Genomic DNA, 19,345 nt, shown 5'->3' on the forward strand with positions numbered 1-19,345 from the left:
AGATATGTGTGTATATAATGATGATATTTTAGGAACAGTTAAAAGATAGCCTGCTATAAATATTTTTGAAAAGTGCATCTTTTGTATTTTCAGTGTAGGCTGTGGTACGCACTGCAGGTAAACTTGCCTTCAGTAATGTTTCATGGTTGAGGTACGTTGGGTGCCTGATGTCGGTATCAGGTGCTTGTGTGGAGTCGGAGTCACTGGGGATGGGGAGGAAACAAGCAAGTGAACTTGACCGTTGTGGTTCCTGAACATGTTGATGATGTAGGAAACCTTTGCTTGTTTTTCACATGTCTTCAATCCATGGTATGTAAGAGAATAAGAATTCCATAGTTCAGTGCTGCCTGCATCAAAATTACCTGGAGTGGGTCCTGATGAAAATGTCAGTTTTTGAACCCCAGGCTATGCTCCAGAATCAGAATTTAATATTATTTCTATGAATACTAAAACTTGTGAATCGTTGCCCTGAACCAGTAGGGGCACATTAGAATCACTTGAAGAGGTGTTTTTTCTTTTTAAACAAAACAAAACGAAACTTATGCTCAAGTTTCTCCTCTGTCCCCTCTGTTGAGCCTGTCTGAGGGGTCTGGAGTGGAGTCTCTAGCATGTCCAGTCAGTCCCCCCACCTGTCTGCAGTAACCACACATTTCCCATGGGCCTTGGAGGCCTGCCACATTGACTGATAGATTAGAAATAGATCATTCTAACCTCACACGGATGTAACGGTGGGACTAGCAAATGTGCTGAGGAAAACGGATAGGGCGATAGGAAAATATCCTAGCCTAGTTGCTAAGGGTAACAGCTCTGGGGTCTGAAGCCTGGGTCATCAGAACGGCTCTGGCACTGACAAGCTCTGTGCTGGCAGCATCGCTGTGAATCAAAACAATGAACACCTCAGAGGGTTGTTCTAAGGATTTAGACAAGTCAGTGCAAGTAAAGGATTTGAACGGAGCTTGTCATAGAGTAAGGTTCCCATAAATGTTAGCCAGCCACTGTGATCAATAATTACAGGAAAGAATTATTAACATGTTTTCCAAATATGGTAACAAGAAGAGTTGGCATGATAAAAGAGTAGCTAGAGGACTAAAGGTTTACATGTCTTGTGAGACTTAGTGGTCAGAAATAGGAACAAGGAGTGGAGGTTGCTTTTTGATTAGGATCATTATGCAGAAGAATATTTTAACAACCAGTGGGCTTCCCTGGTAGCTCAGCTGGTAAATGATCCGTCTGAAATGCAGGAGACCTCGGTTTGATTACTGGATCAGGAAGATCCCTTGGAGAAGGGATAGGCTACCCGCTCCAGTATTCCCTGGTGGCTCAGACAGTAAAGAATCTGCCTGCAATGTGGGACACCTGGGTTCGATCCCTGGGTTGGGAAGATCCCCTGGAGAAGAGAATGGCAACCCACTCCAATATTCTTGCCTGGAGAATCCCATGGACAGAGGAGCCTGGTGGGCTGCAGTCCATGGGGTTGCAAAGAGTCGGACATGACTGAGTGCCTCTTAACATTTTAACGATCAGCACCCTCTACACTAGGGGATAAATGATTGTGTAAGGTAGTGAGTTCTCAGTCCCTGGAAATATTCCAAAACCAGTTGATTGACCATTTATTTGGAAGTTTGTAGAGAAAATTCATGTAAAAGGCAGTGATTTGGACTATAAATACAATTGATAAAACTTGACAATGCTTTTTAAACTCTAAAGGCCCCAAAGTCCAGTTATTTATTTTTACTACCGTAATTGCCTCTAAGATCTGACTCTCAGAGCCCACAGTCCTGTGGTTTTATCTCAGTTTTTGGAAATCATTTTGGTCATTTTCTCCTAAATCTTGTTGGAGAAACCAGTTAATGGTAATCACTGAAGGGGAAGATGTGTAGATGGTCTTATTTAAGGCTTTCATTTATCATGAAATGTAACTGCAGTTAGGTTTAAACAGATATGAGTGCATGCTACATAGGACACACGCCCAAGGCAGCTCAGACAATTTATTCTGATAGGATTACTGTTTTTCTAGTGCAATGATGTATTTTCAACATGAAAGTCAAAGAACAAAACTCATTTATAAGTCAGTAAAATCAATCCCATTATCAGAGCACTGGAGATTTTAGTTAAATAATGTGTCAGATGCAGACTTCCTTGGGTCCCAGCTCTTAGACATAGCTACAGCTCTCACCAGTTCCTTATCTTGTTGTTGTGTTGTGTGTTATTTGCTCAGTTGTGTCCAATTCTTTGTGATCCCATGGACTGTAGCCTGCCAGGCTCTGTCCATGGAATTCTCCAGGCAAGAATAGTGGAGTGGATTGCCATGCCCTCCTCCAGGGGATCTTGCCAACCAAGGGATAGAACCTGGGTCTTCCACATTGTAGGCAGATTCTTTATTGTCTGAGTCACCAGCTTCAGTCCTAAATATAAGCAGAACTTCATAAACTCTCTCATTATTTGTTTGAAAAGGATGGATAGAGTAACAGGAAAAATTAAATGGAAAAGGAGTTGAATGTGTGTGTACGTGTGCATACCTTTATGAATATATCATTGCTGTGGATTGACTTGTATCCCCTTAAATTAACATACTGAAGCTTTAACTCCCAATTTAATGGTACTGTTGAGAGCTGGGGCCTTTGAGAGGTAATCAGGATCGGATGGTGTCCTTAGGTTGGGTCCCTGCTGTGTGCTTAGTGCCTTGTTGGTTTGTATAGATTGGCCTCCACACATTGGAGGACAAGGAGAGCCCGGAGAGAGAGGAGACCAGTCCAGACCATTAGGTGGCAGTTATCAAGAGTACAGAGACTTACACAGAGGTGACTGAAGGATAAGCAGATCACTGTATCTGCCCACCAGGATCATAAAAGCTAATATGAAAACCTTGACGGGTTTCAGTCGTGCTTTTGGTTCATTTGACTCAACAACATATTCTCTCGAAGCTGCTTCCTTGAAACCTGAAGAACGTATATTCTAAGGACAGGGAAAGGGATCATGAACCTCTGATTGCCCAGGGCCAGCTTCGAGGGTCAGTCAACGGTCATGTCCTTCCAACAGTGCCCTTGTAAGAAGAGAAGGAGAGAACGTCTCTCTCTCTTTCCACGTGTGCATACAAAGAACAGGCCATATGCATACGCAGGGAGATGACAGCTACTTACAGGGTAAGAGGAGAGGCCTCAGAGTGAAATTTACTTTGCGGCACCTTGATCTTGGGCTCTTCAGCCTGTAGAACTGTGAGAAATAAATTTTTGATGTTTAAGCCACCTTATGGGGCTTCCTTAGTGGCTTAGACAGTAAAGAATCTGCCTGCAATGCAGGAGATCTAGGTTTGATCCCTGGGTCAGAAAAGATCCCCTGGAGAAGGGAATGGCTACCCATCCCAGTATTCTTGCCTAGGAAATCTCACAGACAGAGGAATCTGGCAGGCTACAGTCCATGGGGCTGCAAAGAGTAGGACATAACTGAATGACTTACACTTTCACTTTTAGCCAACTTATTATGCTACTGCTGCTGCTGCTGCTTAGTTGCTTCAGTCATGTCCAACTCTGTGTGACCCTATGGACTGCAGCCTGCCAGGCTCCTCAGTCCATGGAATTCTCCAAGCAAGAGTAGCCATTGCCTTCTTCAGGGAATCTTCCCAACCCAGGGATCAGACCTGTGTCTCCTGCACTGCAGGCAGATTGTTTACCATCTGAGCCACCAGGGAAGTGTATAGTCGCTAAGTCGTGTCCAACTCTTTGTGAAACATGGATTATAGCCCACCAGGCTATCTGTCCATGGGATTCTCTAGGCAAGAGTACTGGAGTGGGTTGTCATGCCTTCCTCCAGGGGATCTTCCCAACCCAGGTATTGAACCCGGGTCTCCTGCATTGCAGGCAGATTCTTTACCACTGAGCCACCAGGGAAGCCTTAGCTACCTTATATACATTATTTTATTATGGCAGCCCAAGTTGACTAAAACAGTTGTCATCTGTTTTACAGACTACAAAGCAATTTGTATTCATTTATTCATTCAACAGTCATCAGTCGAGTACCTAATATACACTAGGCCTGAAGGACTGAAAGAGAGGTAAGTCACACCTTCTGTCCTTCAGAAATTTATAATGATCATATGAATAATGTAAAACAGAATAGAGTAAGCAGGAATTTGTAGAAGGTGCCTGTACTTGATTTAACCCTGACTGAAAGATGGTTTTCTTGGAAGTTTTGATGGAAACTAGCTTTTGACCCAAGACTTTAAGGAAGAATAAGACTTTTAAATGTTAGAGAAGATGAGGAGAGAGGCTATTCCAGAGTGGGAGTGAAGGCACAAAGAACTGAAAATGAGTGGTGGGGAATTTCTGTACAGAGAGATGATTATCTATGATATAAACTGAGAAGTTCCCTTACTTCTGCACCCTGCCTGGTAAGCCCACTGTCTAGAGAAGTTGAGTGCTCAAGAAATAAAATAATATTTTTGAGTGAACTGGGACTTTTGGGAAACTGACAAAAATATTATTAATGTAGAATTAGATTTTCTTAAATTTAAAGAACTACCACGTTAAAAGAAAAATCCAATCTTTTAAAGGCAGAGAGACAGATTTGCCTGAATCTCACATTGGTGTATTTACAAGCAAACATTGAATAAAAAGGATGAGCTGTCATTCTCAATAATGAGGTAGCTGTAATATGTTAGATGACTCTTCAAGGAGGAATATTTGTAGAGAACGAGTGAGAGAAGTTATCCAAGAAGCTTCTGGAGGGAAGATTGGGAGGTAGATATTGTAAGCCAGCGGCAGAGTGGAGGTAAAGAAAAGGGAGATTTAGGATAACCTGATAAGAATGCATGCAAGTTCAGTCAAATGTTCCTCATGTTCTCAGGTCATCTTCTGCCAAGTCAGTTGTCTCTTTGCCTGTACTCTGAAAGCAGTTTGTCATTTTTCTGATGAAGTACTTTCCACGTTGTTCTCTGTTTGCCTCATCTGTTTCTCCAGCTAGATTGTGAGCACCTCTACATCAGGATAAGTGAGTGTTAATCACTTAATCGTGTCCGACTCTTTGTGACCCTATGAACTGTAGCCCACCAGGCTCCTCTGTCCATGGCATTCTCCAGGCAAGAATACTGGAGTGGGTTGCCATTTCCTTCTCCAGGGGATCTTCCTGACCCAGGGATTGAACCCAGATCTCCTGCCTTGCAGGCATATTCTTTACTGTCTGAGCCAGGATAGTAGCAGTTATTTTGTAGCTCCAGATCTAACATGATGCCTGGCAATTATTATTTGCTTACCTAACTATTTGCTGAATGGTGGATAAATTAATGATATAGCATAGCTGAAATTTTGCAGAACAAAAATAACTCAGTAATACAGGATTAGTAAATCGAATTTGGGGGTAGAAGTGGTTAATTTTGAGACTTGAGACATTGCAGAACACAGATTAAAGCTGCAGGGAAGTGTTAAATTGATTAGGCATTTTTCAAGGTATAAAACACTCACTGAGGAGAGAAGGAAGAATCATTAACAAATAACCGTTCTCACAAATCCAAATAGTGGAGTAGGCAGGATGAAGAAGAGAGGACCACTCAAAACTGGGGTTTGATAGAATAGAGTGGAAAATCATATTTAAAGTGCAACTTTACAGTATCAAGACCAATTTCCATTCACTACATTGGAAAAATATTGTCAAGAAGTCATAGAAACTTGATATACAATTTTCAAATATTCCATTTTCTTGATGATTCACATCTGAGGATCAGGAGATGTTCTGAAAGAAGTAAGGAAGTGCTCACTTGGTCACCACCAACTAGTTTTTATAGGGGTTACTGGGGACCCATAACCATCTGAATGTATATTGCAATCCTTCAAGGATTTCAATTGACTGAAGTTTTATTCTAGTGAAAAGGCCTTATTCTACTAAGTGACTGGCTTTATTCTATTAGCTATTGCTGCATCGTAGCACATGAAAACAATCTGCTTATGTCAGTTGCCATTTTCCAATTATTTCCTAGCACGTTTTTCCCCTTTCTGTACCTATTGAGACAAAAATCAAAGGTTAAAAAACGTGCAGAATTCATAGCTCTCAGTAAAACAGACTATAAAATGCAAAGAACTCAAAGCTTTCATCTGGCCTGTCAGGAAAAGCCCTCCAATTCTAATTTGAATTAGGCCAGAAATGCACAAAATAATTTGAGTAGCTGCTGGTTAATGAGCTGTGGTTTCCAGGTTGGGCCTTTGCATGCTTCCCCTGGAGTACATTGCTTGCTAAGTAATCCACTCTCATTATATCCTCAGCCCAAGGAGCAGCCCATTTGGAGGCGATGTAATGATGTGATGTTATATATCACAAAAATTAAAGAGAGAGAACAAGAACTGGTAGGTCATCTTGACTCTCCCCTGCCAGGGCAGGCTCATTCCCCACAATGTTTCCCTGAGTGCTTCTGTCCAGGCCTGTTTTAAATGACCTGGGCAATGGAGCTCAAACCTCTTCCCCTGAGAGGCCGTGTGGCAGTATAATAGGCTTCGCTGTTAGCAAACTCTTCCTTGATGTTCAGCCTAAGTTTTCTTTTGCTCAATTTCATCTCATTACTGCTGTTATTCCGCTTTTTTGCACCCCAAACAATCCCCCCCTCTCTCTCCATGTTCACACTTTCCTTACACTTGTAAATGTTTTCCTTGTTCCTCTTAGTTATTGCCAGGCCACAGAATGTTTGCCATGGTTTGTAAAAACTTTCTGCTCTTCCTCCATCCACGTTTGTGACTCCCCACTGATTTCTTCCTTCTTTGATCAAAACTTTCCTGATTTGTGAGAGTCTAGAACAGCATGCTGTATTTCATACCAGATGATGCTCCTAAGGGCATCGGGGCATTCTTCCACTGCTCCTTGACGGATGCTTTTGTGTACACATCCTAAAATTGCATTGCTTCTCTAAGCTTCCAAACCACACCAAGAAAGTGGAGGTCTGATGTACTATCAGGGCTCATACTCTGTTGAGCCAGAGAGAAGACATACTCACCTAGAAGCGATGATTAGGCATGTGAATTTGGCCATTTTTCTTTTCAGAAGTCTGCTTTGGGCTCTCAGCTTGATAAAAGTTTGATTAAGGACTGAAGGGAAAAACAAATTGCCCCCAAAACAACGTTAAAAATAATAATACCTTGTACTCTGAACCAGAGCATTCTTTTTTTTTTTACACTGTAATTGCAATGTGATGATGGTAAAGTGAATGAGCTGTAACTTTACATTCCTTCATGAAAGGAATGAAGCACAGGGTGTTGGAAAAGATATTCTTAAAAACATTGCAGTTTCCAAGTTTGGAGGAATGGATAGATAAATGAGAGAAAAGCAGAAATGAGAAGTTATTAAACCTCAATTTCCATTGCTCTGAAAGATGAGTTCACACATAGGTACAAGACCAACTCTAACAGAAAAGATACTCTGAAATATTTTGGTGAACTTAAATTATATCCCATGGGATGCAAATGTGTGTTTAATAAATTAATATATGTTATAATATCATTTAACAGATATTGTGTGGATGTGTTATCTGTATTATTTATTCCAGTAATCAGAATATAATGAGGTGAAAGCTATGCTATTTATTGTTATTTGTGATTCTACTTCTTTGCCTTGAAGTGCAGTTGACCATGTTTGTTCAATATGAATCAACTTATTTTGAGGGTTGCATCCTAGATTGATTTCTCCATAATCTATGAAGATGTAGTGTCACTTGAAACTATGACTGGGAGAAATTTTGTACTTTTTTCTTCTTGCTTTACCTTAGCTTACCATGCAGGTAGGTGAGTGTTAGGTTGGCACATCAACCCTCTGCAGAACTGAGTCACAGTAAGAATTGCTACATCCTGGGAATTTTTTTTAAAACATCAATTGTACCCAGGATGTGATTCACTCTTTTAAAAAAATATGTATCTGGCTATGCTGGGTCTTAGTTGTGGCATGTGGGTGCTTAGTTGAGCATGTGGGATCTAGTTCCCTGACAAGGGATCAAACCCAAGCCCCCTGCATTGGGAGCTTGGAGTCTTATTAACAACTGGACCACTATGGAAGTCCTCAGCCTGGTAATTTGGACAAATGGTGAAAGGTGCTGTCTACATACCAGCCTCCATTTTTTGATCTTCAGTTAAAAAAAAAAAAAAAAAAAATATATATATATATATATATATATATATATACACATACACAGTATGATTAAAATACAACCCTATGTTATGCTGCTATGTAGCATTTTGACCAATAATATGAACTTGAGGTGTACTGGTACCGTGCTAGTCACTCTTGGGTTTGTGGGAAAAGAATAAGCTTTAAGCGTGACCCACATGGAGATTCAAATGCCATGTTAGAGACAAGACTAATACACAGAAGCTAGCAAACTGTCAATGGTTATAAACCTAATGTCCTGTAAATTTAACCTTCTAAGTGATATAGGAAAGCCTGAAAGTATGATTGTTAGTGAGACAAGGGAGAACTATTGGGATGCAGGCCTATATGCCATAATGAACACTTATTTAATGTTTGCTACCTGCCAGAAATAGTGGCAGATAGCAAGCCGATGTACAATGATGGATTATCTCTTTTAACCTTTGCTAACCCCACATTTTTATTGATGAGCCTCAGAGAGGCTAAGTAACTTGACTAAATTCACACAGATATTAAGCAGTGGTGTTGAGATTCATTCACAGGACTTCTTAAAAATAGAGCTTATGGTATTAATTACTATAAAATAAGGATTCTAACTGGGTCTTGAAGTATAAATATTATTAGCAATTCAGTAAGGATATTCTGGTATTACTTGGCATCTGACCAAGGACTCCCATAGTGCTTGACTTCTTCCTCATACCCACAGCTACTTCTTTTCTTATGAGAGCCCAAGGGAGAGATGTGCACGGGAAATGATGGCACTTGATGCATGAAGTACCACCCTGCCAACAGTGTAGGGCTCTGCACGTGGCCTGCGTGAAGGGGATTCTTCTTCCATCTGTTTCCAAATCTTAACTCCACCGAGACACAGAGAATGTCAGATTACCTGACAACACTCCTGGCAAGAGGAGAGACAAAGATGCTTAGGTTTATCCAAGGGTACAGGTACTATCTCAGCCTAACACCGTGGGGCACAGGGCATTGGAGAGTACCCTGTAGATGCCCTATACATGCTCACATATGTGAGTCGCTAATGTCCTCTCACCCTGAATGCCAGTTGTAGCCCATCTATGATCATGAGAACTGGTTCCACTAAGATTAATATTTGAGAAAGAGAAGAGGCATGGAGACTTTGCCTCTCCTCATTATACTCATGATAATAAAGAGGAGAAGGAACCAGGTATCCCACGCTAGGGGAGAAGTGTGAATGTTGACTGTATTAGAGATACAAGAGGCTCTTTGGTTTTCTGAGTATACAGAGTTTGAAGGGCCCCTGGGTTATCTGGATGGAGGTGTCCTGTGGGTGACTGGAGCTACCTAGGTGAGGAGCCAGTGCTTGAGGTTCAGCTTTGGAAGTCATCTGTTCAAACATATCAGGAAAGAGCAGAGGGCAAGTAGATTGAATCTTCAAGAGAATTGACTGAAAATGGGCCATTAGTTATAAGACAGTCCAGCAAAAAAGGAATACAGGTAAAATGGCAGTAGAAGGTGATGGGGTAGGTGCAGACAGAGCAGTAACTCCAAAAGAGGATAATTTTGAGAAGCAGATCCCAATTATCTATACTGGACAGTTTAGAGAGGCCTAGAGGGATATAGTTCCCAAAAGGACTTTTAATCAAAAGGGAGTTAACAATGACCTTGAGAGAGTAGTTTCAGTATAATGGAGGGAATGGAAATTTCAAGTTGTGGGAGTTTGGGAGAGAATGTTAATAAGAAATAGAAGTAAAGTAAAAGTTGTATAATACATATTTCTCAGTTGTGGAGATGAGGTGGTGTAAGAGGGAAGCAAGACTGAAGATTATTGTATGGAGGAGAGGTAGGGGAAAGCCAAATGGTGGACTGACGATGAATGACGTGACAACACACAACAATACCTGATACTTCCTCATTTGTTTGCTTGCTGATTGAACAATTTACTGTCTGTCACTTCCAACTAGATGTGAGGTTCAGCAGAATGGGAACTTTGTCCATCGTGATCAAAAGGGAAGACTTCCACTAGAATGTAATATCCATGGGGCCTCCTCTTTTTTTTTGTTCTTTGCTAGATCCGCCATACTGCAACAGTGCCTCCCACACAGTAGAAGTGGAAGTGTTACTTGCTCAGTCACGTCCAACTCTTTGTGACCCCATGAGCTGTAACCCTCCAGGCTCCTCTGTCCAGGCAAGAGTACTGGAGTAAGTAGCCTTTGCCTTCTCCAGGGGATCTTCCTGACCACGGATCAAACTTGGGTCTCCTTCATTGCAGGCAGATTCTTTACCTTCTGAGCCACCAGGAAGTGCTTGATAAATATTTGTTGAATAAATGTATGTCTCAGTCCTCAGTGTCTACCATAGTGGTTAGCACATAGTGAGTGCTCAAACACTCACATTCATTGTTGATAAATTTTTGGTGAATAACTAAGAATTGAAAGGTGATGTTGTGATCCAGCTGAAGCTAAATGGTGCATCTTTGTAGTGGGTCAGGTAGCATGTTCTGTTATTTTTCTCTCTGAGCTCTTAGTGGCCAAAAGCAATGGAATAATATTATTAATAAAAAGAAAACAGTTAATGTCTTTTGTGACTCCACTGTGTTCCACTTGATATTCTAAGTGCTTTCTACATTGAAACTTGCTTTATCCTCAGAGAAGCTATATGGCAAGTACCATTATCATCCTCTTTTACAAGGAGAAAACTGAAGCCCAGAGAGATTTAGCAGAAAAGATGGCCGAGAAGATTCAGAATTTGGGATTACAGCTCCTGACAGATTCAGTTCAGTTCAGTTCAGTTCAGTTCAGTCACTCAGTCACGTCCGACTGTTTGTGACCCCATGAATCGCAGCATGCCAGGCCTCCCTATCCATCACCAACTCCTGGAGTTTACCCAAACTCATGTCCATCGAGTCGGTGATGCCATCCAGCCATCTCATCCTCTGTCATCCCCTTCTCCTCCTGCCCCCAATCCTTCCCAGAATCAGGGTCTTTTCCAATGAGTCAACTCTTCGCATGAGGTGCCCAAAGTATTGGAGTTTCAGCTTCAACATCAGTCCTTCCAATGAACACCCAAGACTGATCTCCCTTAGGATGGACTGGTTGGATCTCCTTGCAGTCAAAGGGACTCTCAAGAGTCTTCTCCAACACCATAGTTCAAAAGCATCAATTCTTCAGTGCTCAGCTTTCTTCACAGTCCAACTCTCACATCCATACATGACCACTGGAAAAACCATAGCCTTGACTAGACGGACCTTTGTTGGCAAAGTAATGTCTGACAGATTAGGGGTGACAAATTCCAATATGGTAGTGAAGACAACATTAAAATGTCTTCCTGTGAAGTTCAACATGGTCTGGAGCCCAGTGGAATCAGGAGGAGATGGCCATTTAGAACCAGGTGAAAGGGAGTGTTGGTGAACAGCCCAGTGAGAAGGAGAGAGTCGGAATATCAGAGTCAAAAGGTGTCTTAGAGATCCTTTGGAAGAATTCCTTTATCTTAAAAAACACTATTTTGACTAATTCCTAATTGAAATTATGCATTTCCTTAAATTAAGAATGTAGCCCACAAGTCACAGTATTAGAGCAGTATCTGTAATTTTATCACCTATGGAAATCCCTGGTGGCTCAGATGGTGAAGTATCTGTCTGCAATGCAGGAGAACTGGGTTTGATCCCTGGGTTGGGAAGATGCCCCGGAGGAGGGCATGGCAACCCACTCCAGTATTCTTGCCTGGAGAATCCCCATGGACAGAAGAGCCTAGCAGGCTGCAATGAATGGGGTAACAAAGAATGACTAGGCACACACATCTTTGGAAATCTCAGCTATTTTCAAATATTTCTGATTATAACAGATGTTTTTAATTAATTAATTAATTTTAATTGGAGGATAATTACAATATTGTGATGGTTTTTGACGTACATCGGTATGAATTGACCATAGATATACATGTATCCCCTTCATCCTGAACCCCCACTTCTACCTTGCTCTCTACCCTATCCCTCCAGATTGTCAGGGCAGCTTTGGGTGCCCTGAGTCATATATCAAACTCATACTGGTCATCTATTTTACATATGGTAATGTATATGTTTCAATGCTATTCTCTCAAATCATCCTACCTTCTTCTTCTCTCACTGAGTCCAGAAGTCTGTTCTTTACATCTGTGTCTCCTTTGCTGCACTGCATATAGTATTGTCAGTACCATCTTTCTAGATTCCAAATGTATACATTAATATATGGTATTTGTCTTTCTCATTCTGACTTACTTCGCTCTATAACAGATATTTTGAAGTATTATCTATAATCATCCTTACTTCAAAATTAGCCTTTATTAGACCTGCCAATATTAGATCTGCCATTTTATTGATTGAGTTACTAAAGAAGCATAGATATTATTATATGACAATTTTGTTTTTTAAATATTTGATAACTGATACAGTATGCCGCTGCTGCTGCTGCTGCTGCTGCTGCTGCTGCTGCTGCTGCTGCTGCTTAGTCGCGTCAGTCGTGTCCGACTCTGTGCGACCCCATAGACGGCAGCCCTCCAGGCTCCCCCGTCCCTGGGATTCTCCAGGCAAGAATACTGGAGTGGGTTGCCATTTCCTCCTCCAGTGCCTGACAGTGAAAAGTGAAAGTGAAGTCGCTCAGTCGTGTCCGACTCTCCGCATAGTTTTATTTATATTTATTTTCTTTTATACACTTAAGCCCATTCTTTGGAGAAAGGTTTCACAGACTTCATCAGGTTGTCAAAGGGGTCTATGGCCCCAAATGATTAGCCTTGTGATAAGAAAATGGGGGCCTGGAGGGCTTACAGGACCAAAAATCCTGTAATTGGTACCAGCACTGAAGCCAGCATCCAGACCTACTGTCTTCTACTACCACACTGATGCCTTTTGGTGTCATAGAAAATGAGAAGTTCTGCTTGCAGAAAAGGAAGAGTTTGGAGGATATTATAGACTGAATGTTTGTGTGCCTCCAAAATTTATATGTTGAAGTCCTAACCCCTAATATGATAGTGTCAAAAGGTGGTGCTTCGGGGAGGTAATTAGGTCATGAGAGTGGAGCCCTCATGAGTGAGATTACCACCCTTGTAAAAGAGATCCCAGAGAGCTCCTTTGTCTCTTTCTACCATGTGAAGAAGCAGCAAAAAGACAGCCATCTATGAACTAGGAATGACCCTCACCAGACTTCAACTGTGTCAGTGCCTTGATATTGGGCTTACCAGCCTCCAGAACTATGAGAAACAAATGTTTATTGTTTAGGCCATTCAATCTATGGTACTTTTATTACTGCAGCTGGGATGGACTAAGACAGAGGACAGGTGGAGTGGTTGGAGATGGGCAGTTGGGCTCTCTGCTCAGTTCATCTCCTCCAACTCTCTGTCACACACATGTTTAGAGTGTGGTGACATGGTTGAGAGTTTGTTCAGGAACATTTTGATAAAGAGTGGTGGAGGAGGATGCTCTGAGGAGCTTTTCAAAAAGTAGGTGAGCATGTGGGTAGGCCAGGTGCACTGAGAGAAGGCAAGAGGAAGGAACGAACCTTGACCGGTGGGTGCCCATCATGCAGCAGATATTGTAGATACTCAACATATTACCTTATCTAATCTTTAGCTGTGTGGGATAGTTGTGATCCCCATTTACACAAGAAGAAAAAAAGATGCAAGAAATCAAATGATACAAACACAAGCATTGCAAAGCTGGAAATTGAGATTTTAGTGCACACTTAACTTATACAAAATCCCTCATGTTTTCTTCTGTGCCTTGATGCTTTCCAAAGAATAAGGAAGCATTTGGTGCATGAGACAATCAGACAAAGTGATAGGAGATGTGCATGGGCATGTATGCACAGATTGGCAGTACAGTCCAGGAAGTCTGCCCAAGAAGGAGGCAGAGAAAGAGGCATTAGAGGTTTTGTCAGTTTCCCTTTCAGGTGTCTGTTATTGAGTATTATCATGGGTTTCTTTTGGAATGAAAGCGACTACATTCCTGTATTAAAGTAATGGAATGTAACAGCCCTCCAAATAGGATGCTAATAAAATAACAATGCATTGCACAAGCCTTTGCTTCTGGAGATTTTTATTATAGTATCCTGCTAAGAGTGAACTTTGTTTGAACTGCCATAAGCAAGGTATTTGGGAAATGATTTTTTTGGAGATAGCACATAGAAATAAACTTTCCTCACTCCCAACTCGCAGTATCACATAATCTTAAGGGGAGACTGTCTCATTGCCAGGGCTGATATGTAGCCATGGGACAGACAGGGAGCAAAAGAAGAGAGTGTTAATCCGTGGAAATGGAAGACGCTGGCTGGAAATGCTGATATGTAGCCTTGGGACAGATAGGGACCAAAAGAGGAGAGCGTTATTCCACGGAAATGGAAGATACTGGCTGGAAATGCTGATATGTAGCCTTGGGACAGATAGGGACCAAAAGAGAAGAGCGTTATTCCACGGAAATGGAAGATACTGGCTGGAAATGCTGGAAACATTTAGTACTTCTAGAGGAGACGTATCCATTTGCCCTTTCCAAAAAAGCAAGCATTTGAAAATTTAGCTCTGAGATTTGTCTCTCATCCGATTATTTTTGCAGAAAAAACAGCATATTTCCCAAGTCAGATTGTAATATTTCTGTGGCATACTCTTATCATGAAAGCAAATTTCCTTCATAAAAATAAAAAGCCAGAAATAGTATATTTTCATATTATACCTTTTCTTTGTTGAGGTGTATATGCTCAGTCACTTCAGTTGTGTCTGATTCTTTGAGACCCTATGGACTATAACCTGCCAGGCTCCTCTGTCCATGGGATTTCTCAGGCAAGAACACTGGTGGAGTGGGTTGTCATTTTCCTCCTCCAGGGGATCTTCCCAACACAGGGATCGAACTCATGTCTCCTGGTTGGCAGGCAGATTCTTTACCACTGAGCCACCAGGGAAGCCCTCCTTTGTTGTTGATTACACTTAACAAGTTAAGGAAATAGAAGTAAAAATTTTGAGAATGAGATTTGTATGATGAGTCAAATCAATAAGTCCCATTTATTGAAATGCTTTTTGTAATCCTCTTTCATTTGTTCTTTAGGGACAGTAAATATAATCAGTAAGCAAAACTTTTGTCATGCAAAGCCCTTTTTTTAACATCTCTATATGAAGTAAGAATCAACAATTTAATTCCGTTTGTAAACTTTTTAAGTTTGTATGTGTGCGTGTGAGAGAGAGAGAGACAGAGACACCTTTCATTATGAGAAAGAGAGAGCGAGAGAAAGAGAGAAAGAGAGAGAGAGTTTTCATTACAGAGAGAGAGAGAGACCTTTCATTACGAGAGAGAGCGAGAAAGAGAGAAACCTTTCATTACCTCAAATATCTCAAGGAAGGTTTTTTTTTTCTCCAGTAAGTACTCTGGGCAAATCTAAATATCACCAGTGCTATTTTAAAACAAATTTTCTGGTTTTTGTTTCTTCTTGGATTAACATTTGACTCTCCTGTTCATTCATCTCTTATTTGTTTGGTTATATGTGTCAAATAGCTACAGGTATAGAAAAACAATATTTTCTGCTCTTTGCAATTTTTCTAGGTTGCCAGGTTGTGTGAAAGTCCTGGCTTATTAATGTACCTGACTCTCCCAACATTTATCACAAATGTAAATGAACAGTCTGTGGTGTAGCCTGTTTTCAGGATTGCTCTGATGATCATGTTGCTATGGTGACAACAGAGCCGACAGGTTCGTGAGACAGTATTAGTAACGCAGCAGCTTGAAACTTAATCAGCGCACCTCGACTTCTCTCCCATATTTCAATATCACTTTGGCAAATTGAATTCCAGGCAGTTGTCAGTCCAATGTATTCCCTGTGGTTTCTCTGCAAAATTGCCTCTTTATTCTATACACTGATGATCATGGAGTAATTGAAATCTGCAGCTGTTTGTCATGCTATTTATACAACTCTGCCTTGTCGCCAGCAACCTTTGTGTGGTGTGCACTGCAGGTAACAATTAGATCCAGAAACCTCTCTTTGGTTGAACAAGTGAATGATTGTTTTCCCCTAATACTCCCGATTTTGGATACTTTATATGATACCTTGTTTTGTGGGGGAAAGTTCAGCCAAGGTTTAATCACAGGCTATTACAGCAGCATGACTGGGCTCTGCCTTCTCTGCTTCCAGTGATGGGGAGACAACTGGAGTGTTGAGAAAAAGGGCTCCCTCCTCCGGGGAACTGCCCCTCGATCTTCTACCAATCTGCTCTCCAGCCGTTTCAGAAACTGGACTCTCCAGTTACTATTGGCCCTGAAACACTTGCAACAATAGATGTGAGAACACAATTCGGCATGGAAAAGAAAGCTGCGGTCCAGGACATGTAGCATGGCTCAGGCATGGAATAATGGTTTCTCTTTAGGCTGCTTTGTAACTCGGGGATTTAAGACCCCTTGCTCTTTCCAGTGAGCTGTTCCATTATCAGATCTCCCTATACCCTTTTTGGGGTTGTTTTGAGGATCACTACATGATTTTTTTTCTGAATGTGAACTCCTAGGGAACATAAACTACACTTTATTTGGAGCCCAGCATGTAATAAGTGTCCCTTCTCTTCTGCTCCCTGTAATATATGCTGACGTAAGTGGGAAGCTACTGCTTTTCCCCTCTCAGCTGAAAGGTGTGCTGTATGTTAAGTTGCTTCCGTTGTGTCCAACTCTTTGCAACCCTATGGACCATAGCCCACCAGGGTCCTCTGTCCGTGGGATTCTCCAGGCAGGAATACTGGAGTAGGTTGCCATGACCTTCTCCAGGGCTGATGATTTCATTTTATGTGTTCCACCCACCCCAAAATGGACATGATAGCATGACACAGGAATGGAGGATTTCCTGGTTTTATAAAATAAAATGATGAAATGACCAGGGAAGAGCTGGGTCTTTGGAGATCCAGGAAGGACATGGTCTTTCCTGCCTCCCTGTGACCCATCAACAGTCTTCTCCACACATTCTGTCCCCTTCCCAGCACTGACTGAGGACCACAATTACCTGTTTTCTAGTGAAGCCCCTTCCTTCTGTGTGCATTCTTCTCTTCCGGTCCCTCTAGCCCGACGGTCTCGCATCCTTCTTGCTGTTGTGGTATTCAGACACTGACATTGTCTAGGGGTTTCTTTGTACAGTTTAAAAGTTAATGAAGGTCAATCTGTGAATAATCTTTTTGTTGTCATGGAATACCAACTGGGTATAGAGAAAAAAAAAATTCCTAGAGAGCTCTTAATAGAATCGTCAGCAACAAACATGGACTGCATCTATACATTGCATAACCAATGCAAATATGAGAGCTAAGTTTTGTATTGTTTTGAGGTGTCATTTTTTTTAATTTAATGAGAAAATTGTCCAGCAATTTGATCGTGTTTTTACTTCGCTAGTTATTGTCTTCTGGCCCATTATGTGTCATGTGATAGTGACCTTTCCATAGTAGATGGCTTTGTATGTTTATAGACGAGCCAATGACAAGTTAGAAATTTAGTGGATATTGGAGTATTGATGGTAGCTGGTGATCCTGGGAGTGTCTCTTTTTTTTTTTTAATTTTTGAACAGTGGCTCAGTGGTAAAGAATCCACCTGCCAATGCAAGAGACAGAGAAGATGCAGATTCGATCCCTGAGTTGAGAAGTTCCCCTGGAGAAGGAAATGGCAACCCATTCCAGTATTCTTGCCTGGAAAATTCCATGGAAAGAGAATCCTGGTGTGCTACATACCATACATGGGGTCGTAAAAAGTCAAACATGACTGAACTACTAAATAACAACAACAATAGATTTTTTATTTTATTGGCCCTTTCTACCAATATTAGAGTCTCAAACCTAATATTGAACTTGAAAGGTATAATAAAGTCCTATATAATTTGAAAGCTAGGAAAATAGTTTGCTTGTTCCATTAACTAAGGGTTAAACAGAAAGAGTCTCTCTTTAATATCACTTAGATATGTCTTTTCTTTACTTCCCTCAAGGCTTCATAAGCATTCCCCCTCCTTAGTTCCTTTCAGTGATTTGTGTGTGTGTGTTTAGTCACTCAGTCATGTCCTACTCTTTGGGACTCCATGGACTGTAGCCCGCCAGTCTCCTTTATCCATGGAATTTTCCGAGCAAGAATACTGGAGTGGGTTGACATTTCCTTCTGCGGGGGATCTTCCCAACCCAGGGATAGAATCTGTGTCTTCTGCATCTCCTGCATTGGCAGGCAGATTCTTTATGGCTAGTGCTGCCTGGGAAGCCCCCTTTCAATGATACTTTAGTTCAAGTGCCAATGAAACAGATTTCAAGGGCAGAGCTGTAATTAGGGTAGAGGGCATGAAAATTTAGAGGACACTCAAATTTAAAATAATGTTTTAAGAGATTGCTACATTTACAAGTTTACAGCATATGCGCTCCTTCAGCATTACAAGAACAAATGATCTTAATACCTACTTAGCAAGAGTGATTGGCTCAAACAGGAGGCTACCAGATGGCTCAGCATTGTTAATAACGCCCATTTGAGAGCGCATCGTGAATCACAAAGTCGAGGGCAAATTTTAAGGCTCCAGGTGGCAAATTTAAAACAAGGAATTATTTAAAATCTTTATTTAAAAAAGAAATGAATACCAAGTTGCAAAGTGGAAAAACTCTTCACTTTGAAAAATTATATATGTAATGCTACTTAATTATGTAGAACTTACTGTAAATTGATTTGCCACAAACAAACAACAAAAAACCAAGTTTGTTAAAACTGTTGTGCCATGGGTTTTTTTTTTTCTTTTCATTTGAATCTTTCCTTCCCTCCTCCTTCCTTCCTCCCTCCCTCCTTCTTTCTTTCATTTTTTGTTTGTTTTTTCTCGTGTGATAGATTGTCTGTTATAATCAAAACTACATGCAGGTCATACTTAAAACATCTGTAGGGGGTCTCACCTTGGGTTTGTGGGGTTTTGTTTTGATGGCCCCAGGTAACTCTTCACACCACAGAAAGAGTCATTATTTTATAATATAAGTCATGGTTATAAACAATCACTTAAAAGTGGTTCTCCAAGTTTGAGACTTTCCGAGCTTCCATTCTGAAGAGGTCCCAAGGTTTCTTAATTAGGAGATCTTGGAAGCCTGCATGAACTGGGCCTGTATCGACCCGGTCTTGGAATCCTTTGAGGAAATCCCGCTGTCATTTCCCTTTAGGAATTGACTAGACCAAGATTTGATTTCCTAGTCCACCTTTGATTCTGGATTTATCAAATCGATTTAAACCTATGCATGCTTCTTCCCTGGTAGCTCAGATCGTAAA

At 41.2% G+C, this 19,345-nt stretch overlaps 1 protein-coding gene across 5 annotated transcripts in view; it reads left to right on the forward strand.

Moving 5' to 3' along the window:
• Nucleotides 1-19,345, forward strand: part of C11H4orf33 (chromosome 11 C4orf33 homolog) — an 855,122-nt gene that overhangs the window by 245,084 nt on the left and 590,693 nt on the right. The window lies entirely within an intron of this gene.

The sequence above is a fragment of the Giraffa tippelskirchi genome, chromosome 11 (genome assembly GCF_054371585.1).
Source record: "Giraffa tippelskirchi isolate mGirTip1 chromosome 11, T2T-mGirTip1v1.2.pri, whole genome shotgun sequence".
In the NCBI taxonomy this organism is placed as follows: Eukaryota; Metazoa; Chordata; class Mammalia; order Artiodactyla; family Giraffidae; genus Giraffa; species Giraffa tippelskirchi.